This window comes from Monodon monoceros, unplaced genomic scaffold, assembly GCF_005190385.1.
Source record: "Monodon monoceros isolate NGI ecotype Baffin Bay Population unplaced genomic scaffold, NGI_Narwhal_1 Super_Scaffold_19, whole genome shotgun sequence".
Classification (NCBI taxonomy): Eukaryota; Metazoa; Chordata; class Mammalia; order Artiodactyla; family Monodontidae; genus Monodon; species Monodon monoceros.
In genome coordinates, this window is record NW_021703775.1 from 2092202 (window position 1) to 2102996 (window position 10795).

Sequence of the window (10795 nt, forward strand, 5' to 3'; positions counted from 1 at the left end):
TTCATCCGTACCATTTTTCTGGATTCCACGGATGAGCGGTGTGGCATGATATGTGTTTTTCTCGTTCAGCTTTTATGAACGCGGGAGTGAGCAGAGCTGATAGTAGACCTGAGGAGGTGGGGGAGAGCGCCCACCTGAGGAAGGTGTGCTTTCTCTCCATCTTTATATTGGTCTGGCTTCAAACGTCAGCCCCTTGAGGACGGCAAGTGGCATCAAGCAAATGGGAAGCTGTCAGGAACTCGGGTGGCCCCTGTGAACTGGCAGTCCCCTGCTGCGGAGGCCCCCCTCTCTTTGGGGCCAAGCTGGGTTTGCCCTCAGGCCCTCAGCCTCCTGCAGCTCAGAGGTCCCCTCACCACCCCTTTGGCGGAAGAAGAGGCAGGTGACGAGCCGCGGGCTTGCACAGTAAGGACAGTGGTGTTTCCCCAGGCTTCCGAGCTCCTTCTCGAGGCTCCCCTTGAGGGGAAGGGGCAGGCAGCATGGTGCTTACCAGCATAACTGTGCTACTGACCGCACGACAGGCCAATAAATCGGAGACGAGGTGCTGAGGCAAGGAGTAACGGCTTTATTCGGAAAGCCGGCAGACGGAGAAGATGGCAGACTAAAGTCTCCAAAAAACCATGTTATCAAAGCTTGGATGCCAGTTTCTTTTATAGCACAGAGAGGGGGAGGAGATGAGGAGGTAAAGTAAAAAGGCCGTAAGACTTGCAGATATCCCCTGGAATGGCCAGCCTCGGGGAGGCTGTGTTCATTTGTGTTCATTTCTTGTTCCTTGCCGCCATCCGCAGGTGGACAGGGTCCGGATGCTTCCCTGAACAAAGGCGCTTTGGTTTAACCTTCAGGCGGAGGGGCGGGGTTCCCCGAGGCAGGCCACTGTGTACAGTCTCCTTTCAGTGAACAAAGGCAGTGGAAAGCAGAGGTGAAAGTAAAAGAAACAGAGCCAACATGGAGTTGGATTTGTCTCTTACCTGTTACGACTGCAGCTGGTGGTCGCGGCCTTCTAGGCCTGCTCCACACGTGCTGGCCGAGCCGCGACTGTGCCTCATACATCGCAAGGGCTCAATAAATGGCAGATGGAGTTGTCATTAAACAGGTGCACATCTCAGTCTAGAAACACAGCTATACAGGAAATATTACTTTATTTTCCTTAGAGCAATTTAATGAGGACCTTGGGCACCCATCTCCCCACAACACAGTAGGAAATTCTCCCCCTGGCAGTACTGGGTTCCTTCCTGAATCTGGTCCAGAATCTGGAGGACTGTGTGGTCCCCCCACTGTGGGTGAGGCAGTCCCATCACTGGACACCATCCCCTGGTCACGCCCCAGACCCCCCTTCATTCACAGCCCCGCGGCGCGAGGGCTGGGGGCACACGGGAGCCACTCTCTACCTGCTTCTCAAGACACTCGGTCTTTCTCCTCTGCATCCGCCTGGGTCCAGGCAGGTGAGAGGCCACACCTGATCTAGGTAACTGGAGGAGAGTTTTACCAAAGGTACTCTCTCCAAAGGTGTGGGCAGTTAGGGAAACCAGTAAGGGAGAGTGAGGACCTTGAGTTGGCAACTGTGGAGGTCATTATGTAACGGGGAAGAGCCACATCTGACTCCATGTTGTCTCTGTTTCTTTTACTTTCACCTCTGCTTTCCACTGCCTTTGTTCACTGAAAGGAGACTGTACACAGTGGCCTGCCTCGGGGAACCCCGCCCCTCTGCCTGCAGGTTAAACCAAAGTGCCTTTGTTCAGGGAAGCATCCGGACCCTGTCCACCTGCGGATGGCGGCAAGGAACAAGAAATGAACACATCTCCTCCCCGAGGCTGGCCATTCCAGGGCATATCTGCAAATGTTATGGCCTGAATTTTACTTTACTTCTTCATCTCCTCCCCCTCTCTGTGCTATAAAAGAAACTGGCATCCAAACCCCGATAAGATGGTTATTTTGAGACTTTAGTCTGCCATCTTCTCCGTCTGCCGGCTTTCCGAATAAAGTTGTTATTCCTTGCCTCAGCACCTCGTCTACGATTTATTGGCCTGTCGTCGGGTGAGCAGAGCAGGCTTGGACTCAGTAACAATTTCCCCGTCAGCCCTTAGAGTTCAGGAGAAGGAACCAGAGCCCAAAGAGGGCTTCCCTAGAGGGACAGAGCCAACCACAGTGGGGACGGAGCACCGAGGGCCTGACCTCACTCTCCTGTCTTCTGCCCTCCGCTGGTACCGTCTACTGGCCAAACCCAACCAAAAGCCAGAGAACAAAGGCTGAGGATAACCGTAGACAGAGAATCACGATGCTGTTATCAACAATGTGAACTGGCGTAGATGAACGTGGTAAGGGCAGATCTGATAGGGATGTAGGGGAGAGAATATCAGAGTCCACAGCAGGTGGAGTTTGAGGAATGATACCTCCCGCTATGGATAACATTTTGTGTGCCTTTGGCACGTGACTTGAAGCAGAGGGATGGGTCGGATCCAGGGATTTTTTTTTTTTTCGCGGTACGCGGGCCTCTCACTGTTGTGGCCTCTCCCGTTGCGGAGCACAGGCTCCGGACGCGCAGGCTCAGCGGCCATGGCTCACGGGCCCAGCCGCTCCGCGGCATGTGGGATCTTCCTGGACCGGGGCACGAACCCGTGTCCCCTGCATCGGCAGGTGGACTCCCAACCACTGCGCCACCAGAGAAGACCCCAGGGATTCTTAAATGAGGAAAGCTTAGCCCAGTGCTGGGCACGTATGAGCCTTCTTCCTGTGGTAGCTATCAGGACCCTGAGACCCCAGTCATGGCTCAGTTAGCTCTCTGACTCTGTAAGCTGGTTCATTTCAACACCCAAACTAGCTCAACCTAAGCCGAGTTCAAAGAAGGGAGGCCTGGATTCTCTCACACCAAGAAATGGTTATGCTACTTTTCAGGTTGAAACTTCCCAGAGCTGTTCGCAGCCGTATTTATACTCTTGGACGTCTATGCAGCCGTTCTTGCCTGTTCATTGTTCTGGAAAGTGCGGAAGGAATGTTCATGGAGAGATTTCTGTCCTAGTGCATGGAGCAGACAAGGACGCTGCGGCAAAGGCCAGCCTTGGCCGCCTGGCTCCGTGGATAGAAAGTCAGCAGGAGACAGGCTTCGTCAGCCTGCCCCGCGTGGCCTCGACCCGCGGGCTCTGCATCCGAGCTTCCCAGCACAAGGGAGCAGGGCTTGACGCTGTTCCCTGCCCCTCCTCCAAAAGAGCTGCTCTTTGCAGCTCCTGGCCTTATCACTAAGCTCTCCTGCACCTGTCCTGTGCTTGTCCTTCTCTGGCTGCATGGTTAGCCCATCTTCCGCTGTCATGGAATCTGCTAATCCAACGAGGGAAAATCTGTCCAGGGCAGAAGAGACTAGCTCCCTCCCACTGGGGCAGGTGCATTAACCCCCGTGCCTTCCCACTCAGGGAGGGCAAGGAGGAAAAGGCCGTCCCGGCAATCAGCCCGGTGACAGCCCTGGTGACATCCAGCCTCAGCAGCAGGGCCCAGGGCTGCCCTCAGGCGGCTGGGAGAGGCGCCCCGCCGGCAACTTTCAAAACTCAGCCCTGCTCCGGGAGCAGCAGGGCCACGTCCACAGAAAGATGGTAGCACAGCAGGAAATGGCAACAACAGTGACCAGGAGACGAAAGTGCGCCAGGTTCAAGGTGAGAGGCTCAGGCTGCGACGGTAGCTCACAAGAGGTTGTAAGCTCCTTGAGGTGAGGTTTTTGATTTTGTTCAGGGCTGAGGCTCCCGGATCTCTCACAGTGCTTGACACGTGGAAAAAGCACAACGCATATTTATTGTAAATAAAAGAATGAATAGTACAGAAGGATGAACAAGGGGATTTCCTGACCTCTTGGGCAGAGGGCCTGAGAGCCGAGATGGTGCCAAGTGCTGGCAGCTGGGAGAAAGGTCCCGGAGGTCCTGGGCCACTGGTATCCATCATCTCTCTATCCTTGTGTCTCCTGGTTCTGGTTCCCAGTGCGGGCTCAATACACAGGTGCTAGATAAATCAAAATGTTTGTCCCAGACCTTGATGTCCATCAGTTTTGGTCCCTGAGTTTTTGGAAACTGGACCAAGAAATGCAGGTCAGCCTTTCTGTGATACTGTGGAAGAGAGGCAGTGCCCCATCCACATTCAGTGCTTCTCCCTGCACCCCCAGTCCTGGCCACAGTCCGGAATCCTGGGCCTCAGCCCCCATACATGTCTACTCCAGGGGACACAGCCCATCCCATCCCACCCACCTCCAGGACTGTGTGCCTGAGTCAGGAGAGTGAGTCAGCACAGAGCAAGGGAGAAGGTCACACCAGGAGGCTTCTGAGCGCGGTCCTGGAGTTCAAGGAAGAGACCTTAAACCGGCCCTTACAGAGGCTGCCCGTTGCGTGGGCACCCCAGTTCCTGCCTCAGGCATGTTTCCTGCAAGAGAAGCCCTCATTCAACCCGACCCTGCACTGACCTCTTGTCTCATTTGGGAAACTGGCCTGCGGCTGGAGTCCCCCTTCTCACCACGGCCCCTGGCCACGAGTCAGCACTGGAGTCAGAGGCAGGCGTTAGGTAGACTTTAGGGGAGCCGTCCAAGAGGGGCTTGGGCTCTGAAAGCTCCAAAGAACTGTCTGGAGGGTTGCTCAGCCTCCAGGTTCTGGCCCTGGGTGGGGTCTGTTACAGGGCCCCATCCTGTAACAGCGACTCCACACAGCGCTTTGAAACTACCCGTTCTGTGCCTTATACCAGGTCCTCTTCACAGAGGGGGCAGCCCCCCTCTGGTTTCTGCATCAGGAGAGAGGCAGTCAGAGGATGGGGCCCCTCTGTGCCACGACCCCGGGAGCCCAGTGGGAGGGGAGGCCCCTTCTCCTTACACCTAGCAGTGACATGTGCTCTCGACGACACAGGTTTGGAAGTCATCACTAAAGTCAAAAACAATGAAAGAGGAAGTTGTCATCAGAACGTACAAATCCTACAAATAAAAGGCACAGAGGTGCCTTTGTCATGTCCTGGTCAGAGCATGAGTGGGGATGTTAGGTTGGATGGGGCTGTGGATGTTCTCTATCACCCCCATTACACACACTCTCTTATTTTCTAACTCCTCTTTCTCTTAGTGTTTTTTGCTTTGTTTTCTTTTCTTTTCTCTCTCTCTCCTCTTGACTTACGTTGCCTTGGCAGGGGCTCTCGGGGACCCTACTGGCCTTGCTTCATCACATCGATCGTATCGGCATGAAGAAAGGCTGCCAAGTGCTATAAAGGTCTTTCCAAAGACCAGGGAGACTCCGAGGAATTCTGTAATCCTAAAATAAATGGGGGTTCGTTAATGCAGGGACACAGAGCGCTCTCTTCTGATTCTCAGAAACTTCGATTTTAAATGAAATTAAAGGGGGGGAGGGATAAACTGCGAGATTGGGATTGACATATACACACTACTATATATAAAAGAGATAACGGATAAGAACCTACTGTAGAGCACGGGGAACTCTATTCAATACTCTGTAATGACCTGCATGAGAAAAGAACCTATAAAAGAATGGATATATGTATAACTGATTCACTTTGTTGTACAGGAGAAACTAACACAACATTGTAAATCAACTCTACTCCAATAAAAGTTAAATTTAAAAGTAAGTGAAATCAGGGCTTCCCTGGTGGCGCAGTGGTTGGGAGTCCGCCTGCCGATGCAGGGGACGCGGGTTCGTGCCCCGGTCTGGGAAGATCACACATGCCACAGAGCGGCTGGGCCCCTGAGCCATGGTCGCTGAGCCTGTGTGTCCAGAGCCTGTGCTCGGCAACGGGAGAGGCCACAACAGTGAGAGGCCCGCGTACCGCCAAAAAAAAAAAAAAAGTGAAATTACAGTTATTATAAAAGCAAAATGAGATCACTGTGAACAGTTTAGAGATTGTGTATAAACCAAGGAAGAAAATGACATCAGCCGTAATTCGACCATCCAGCCATAGCCTCGTTTTCTCACTGGGGGCGTGTTCTTTCAGAGGGTCTGGGGGTTAGGGACTGCGTGCAGTCACGTACTACAAATACCTCATCTTCCCCTTAAAGTGGCTGCTTTCTTAGTACCAATTATCATAGTACTGTTTCTAAGTCCTTAAACCCTCTGCTATGGCATTTAAGGTTGCAGGGTGTTTCCTTTACGGACGTACTTTTCCTCGTTTAACCAGGGCTCTGTTTTTAGCCATTCAGGTTGTTTCCAGCTATTCCCAATTATGAAAAGAGCTGCAAGAAATGTCCCTGTAGCTGCGTCTCTGCTCACATCCCTGGTTCTCTCCTTAGAATAAATCCCCAGACCTGGAATCACTGCCTTCACACAGACAGCGGTCCTCGGATGAAATGCCTTTCAGAAGAAATTTAGTGGGTGAGAAATTTAGGGATGAATCAGAAACAGTCGCTCCCCCAAATTAGTCTTCTCCCTTGTCTCCCAGCAAATGATTTGAAAAGGCTCTAGGAAGATTGCATTTTCTTTAAAGAAGGTGACTTGAGGCTACAGAAACCCTCACCATCAGGCTGGGGCGGGGAGGGTGGGAACCAGGGCTTTCTGTAAACGCGTCCACTCCTAGCTTCCCGGAGGCCCAGTGTTGATACGACTGATCCCTGGTCTTCCCAGAATCTCCAACCAAACAAATGTCCCTGAAGCCGGGGTGGGGTTAGGGGGGGCTTGCGGGGGAAGGTGGTGGTCAGCTGAAACTCCACTCAGGCCACAGAGGGCTGTGTGTGCTGGGGGAGTTTTTTGCCCTTCTGTGCCTCAGTGCCAACCCCCTAACCTGAGGGGATCGCAGCACGGGGCCTCGGAGGCTCTGCCATTTGTCCGACAAAGCGAGATCCCTCCCTGGCGCCCTGGGTCCCCCCTCCCCTGCCGCTGCAGGAATACGTGCCAGGCCTGGGATGTCCTTGAGGTCGGCAGGCCAGATGGGGAGCTGGCAGCCCCTTCCCCTCTGGGGGCTGAGGCTCCTTTAATTTGCATACCTTAAAAGGCTTGCAGGAGCGAGGGGCTGGGTTCTTATCTCCTGTGTTCTGGAGGGGACTTATTTATAGCCCAGCTGGCCAGCAGTTGCTTGCACGTTGGGGTGAACCCACAGGGTGGTTGACCTCCCATTGCTGTCCCCCCTGGTTGGGCTGGAGGGCAGAAACCAGACAGGTAAGGCTCCAGTTTCTCTTCTCTTTCCCTTCCCTTGCCATCCTTCCTCTCGTGTCTGCACAGCTTTGTACCCCAGCTGTGCAGAGGGAGTGTCCGGCCCTGGGAGGGAGCTCTCTGGCAAGTGTGGACCGCAGACCCAAGTAGGACCCAGTGGCAGGGACAGCTGGCTCTTCCAGCAGCTAAGCTCCCGCTGCCCGCAAAGCTGCAGCAGGTACCCACGGGGACATTAAGAACTTGGGGGAACCCTAGTTTATCTTACTCTCTCTCAGTGGGAATCAGGAATTTGCATTGAGTTTTGACACTGGAAAGTTTTTTTTAAAAAAAAGAGGAAAGAAAAAGAAAAAAAAATGATAAAATCAACACTGGAAGGGGGAAAAACCACAGTGCCCTTGAACTGCTTCTCCCTGACAGAATTTCCGGGTGGCCTGGGGCAAAAAGGCAAGTTACTGATACGTCTGATTCTGTTGGGGAAGTGTGTTTATACAAGATGACTTCTTAAGGCTGATGGTTCGAAAGTACAGATCACTGTTGTGTGCTTTACAAAGGAAATGCATTAATATTTTACTAATTTCTAGAGCAGGATATACGTGAAAGACAAAGTACTGAGTAATGTTCTAATGCTTGGCCAGCCGCGTAATAATGTTAGTACTGATAGAATGACACATATGTGATAATAGGTATCATAGGTATAAACATCCTCTAGACAGACGTCAAGCAAGGCATTTTATCAGATCCAATCTATAAGGAAAATAATTGTGAGATCAGTTTTTTTAAAATAATTCTGAGGTCAAAAGATAGATTAATAGTTGTGTTACAGGCTAATGCTACTTTATCACGTGTTTGCTCTATTTAGATTTATTGTTTTGTTTCTTGAGCACTGTTATTTGAATCTTGCTTTATTGCTGGGTTTATAACAACAAAATGTGCTTTAATGGTCTATTACATTTTGGGATCCATTCTACTGTAAAACCAGTTTTTGTTTCTAATGGAGTAGCCAACTGAACTCAGATGATTGATTACATTTTGGAGGCTTTTTCTAATATGAAGGAAATATTAACGTATCACTTCCATGAAAAGCTGCATATTCTCCCATAAAGTGTACCCTGACCGCTCACCCACCCATCTCACCTGTCTTCGAGAACATTTTGCACCTTTAGTTTCCACCATCCTCTTAGTGCTTCCGTTGATTTGGGGTCCCTGAGGCTGGGCCACACCGTTCTCTCTGCATCCCTCAGCTCCAACACAGGCACCTACACACCTCCTACCGTGTGTCCTAAAACACTTCATATTTAAGGATAGATGGCCAAGAAACACTGATTTTAAATTCTCTTTTCCCCATTTGTTAAAACACATTCAACTAAGTAAATTTTTAAAAATCTTATTGGCTTTATTCAATGATTCATGAATCAAGCAGCATCCCATCCAGCAGATAGAAAGAAGCTCTGAGGAGCTGGACAGAATGAAAGACTTTTCATGGCAGAAGGGAATGGCAGCAAGGAAGTTGTACTCGGCAAAAAAGCAAGTTGGTTATTGAAAGGTTACTTTCCTTTAGGGGACGGCAGGGGTCTATCAGGCAGGTGACCACACCAGTCCTGGTCAAGCCATTCCTGATTGACTGGGTTAAGATTCCATTTCTGGAAGAGCCGAAACTGTAATGAAGTCTCAGTTTGGAGATGTGGGGCTTACAATAGGTGACTCCATTGGGGGCCTGTTGTCTTGTTTTTAACACCACAAAAGAAAGAGGTGACATGATATTCATAGTGTTTATATTTTCTTTTGTTTTTTCTTACTGTACAAATATGTGTTCACCACAGGAAGTACAAACCAGCAGAGAGAAAAAAATGGAAAATGATGTGCAGTTTTACTACTCAAAGATAACCCTTAGCATTGCATTGTGTATCTTAACTATTTCTTGGTTCTAAGAGGTCTTTGATTGTAACATCAACCATTAATTTAATGCTAGCTTTAAAAGAGAGGGGAAAATTTCCCCGTGTTGTACAGATTAAGATGAATCCAAAAACAATAAACTGGGGGGAAAATATAAATTGTAATTAAGGAAAAAAATGTATATGATCAGGTTATTTGGTAAACTACTTTTTGTCCCATTCATAGTCAGTGTATTTTCACTGTGCATCCAAGCTCTAATTCTTTGAAAATTGCTTTTCAATTTTTTTATATACTAAATTATGACATTTTTCGTTTAGCCAGAATATTAAAATATCCATAATAGCTGGATAAGTGGGACGTAAAAAAATCATAAAATGAGATTTAGATAAGTGATTTTTATCAACATACAACTTGTTTCAAAGTACGATCTGCTGATTTCTACACTATTAATGCTACCTACTGAATAAGAGAAACAACTCAAACATCTAGGACCTGGATCTTTATTCCCCCTAAATTTTGTTTTATTGATTTTTTCATTATCATTGATTTGTCAGTCTTCATACTTAGTCTCCAATATACCAACGTAAGGTTGAAAAACAGAAAAGGGACATAAGTTCTGAGCGATATGATATTTAACAGATATACTTCATAAATATCAGTAAATGTTTTTAAGTGTAAGCCTATAAAAATAAAACCAATTTTAACTTTGAGGGCATTTTTACAATTTGGGGCTTTGTTTAAATCTAAAAGAGAAATTTTAGATACAAGACAGACAAAAATTTATTTTAACAGAAGACTTTGTTACAGTTAAACTGTAATGCTGAAAAGTTGAACTGAAGTAAAACCCTATCCAGCCAACAACACATGAAATATGCTCCAGGTGTTTTATTAAGAAGGCTGCAGGGCTTCCCTTGTGGCGCAGTGGTTAAGAATCCGCCTACCAATGCAGGGGACACGGGTTAGATCCCTGGTCCGGGAAGATCCCACATGCCGCGGAGCAACTAAGCCTGTGCGCCACAACTACTGAGCCTGCGCTCTAGAGCCCGCGAGCCACAACTACTGAGCCTGTGTGCTACAACTACTGAAGCCCGCGTGCCTAGAGCCCGTGCTCCGCAGTAAGAGAAGCCACCGCAATGAGAAACCCCCGCACCGCAACACAGGGTAGCCCCCACGCGCCGCAACTAGAGAAAACCCGCGCGCAGCAACGAAGACCCAACGCAGCCAAAAATAAATAAATAAATTTTTTAAAAAAAGAAAAAAAGAAGGTTGCATAATTAGGTTTTCCGGGGAAAGAGAAAGAGTTTTCATTTGGTTTTTAAGAAGTGAGCCCTCTTTCTCCGCCTGGGACCTGCCTGCTCAGCATGGAGGGGAACTGAAGGGGCAGGGGGACCGACTGTCTTCACGGAAGTCGAGGTCACCAGAGCACTTCCTGCTCGGGTTCAGGTCTATGCTGACAAACCCTGACCAGGATTTAGCATGAATGCAAAATAGAAAAGTAAATGGTGTTGATTATTCTACTTCTCTCTAATTCGCAGCCTTTGTAGGAAGATAAAATGGGTAATATGAAGGCACAAATAGTTATATGACAACATATTATATGTAATACTAAAACGGTCAACAGTGAGATTGCTCAAAAGTCAAGTATGGTTAAATAAATTATGATATAGCCAAGGTATGGATGATGTACAACCATCAAAAATAACATTTGCACAGAATTTTTAATTAAAAAAATCAGAATACAAAGCTATATATATATATATATATATATATTTTTTTTTTTTTTTTCAGTACGCGGGCCT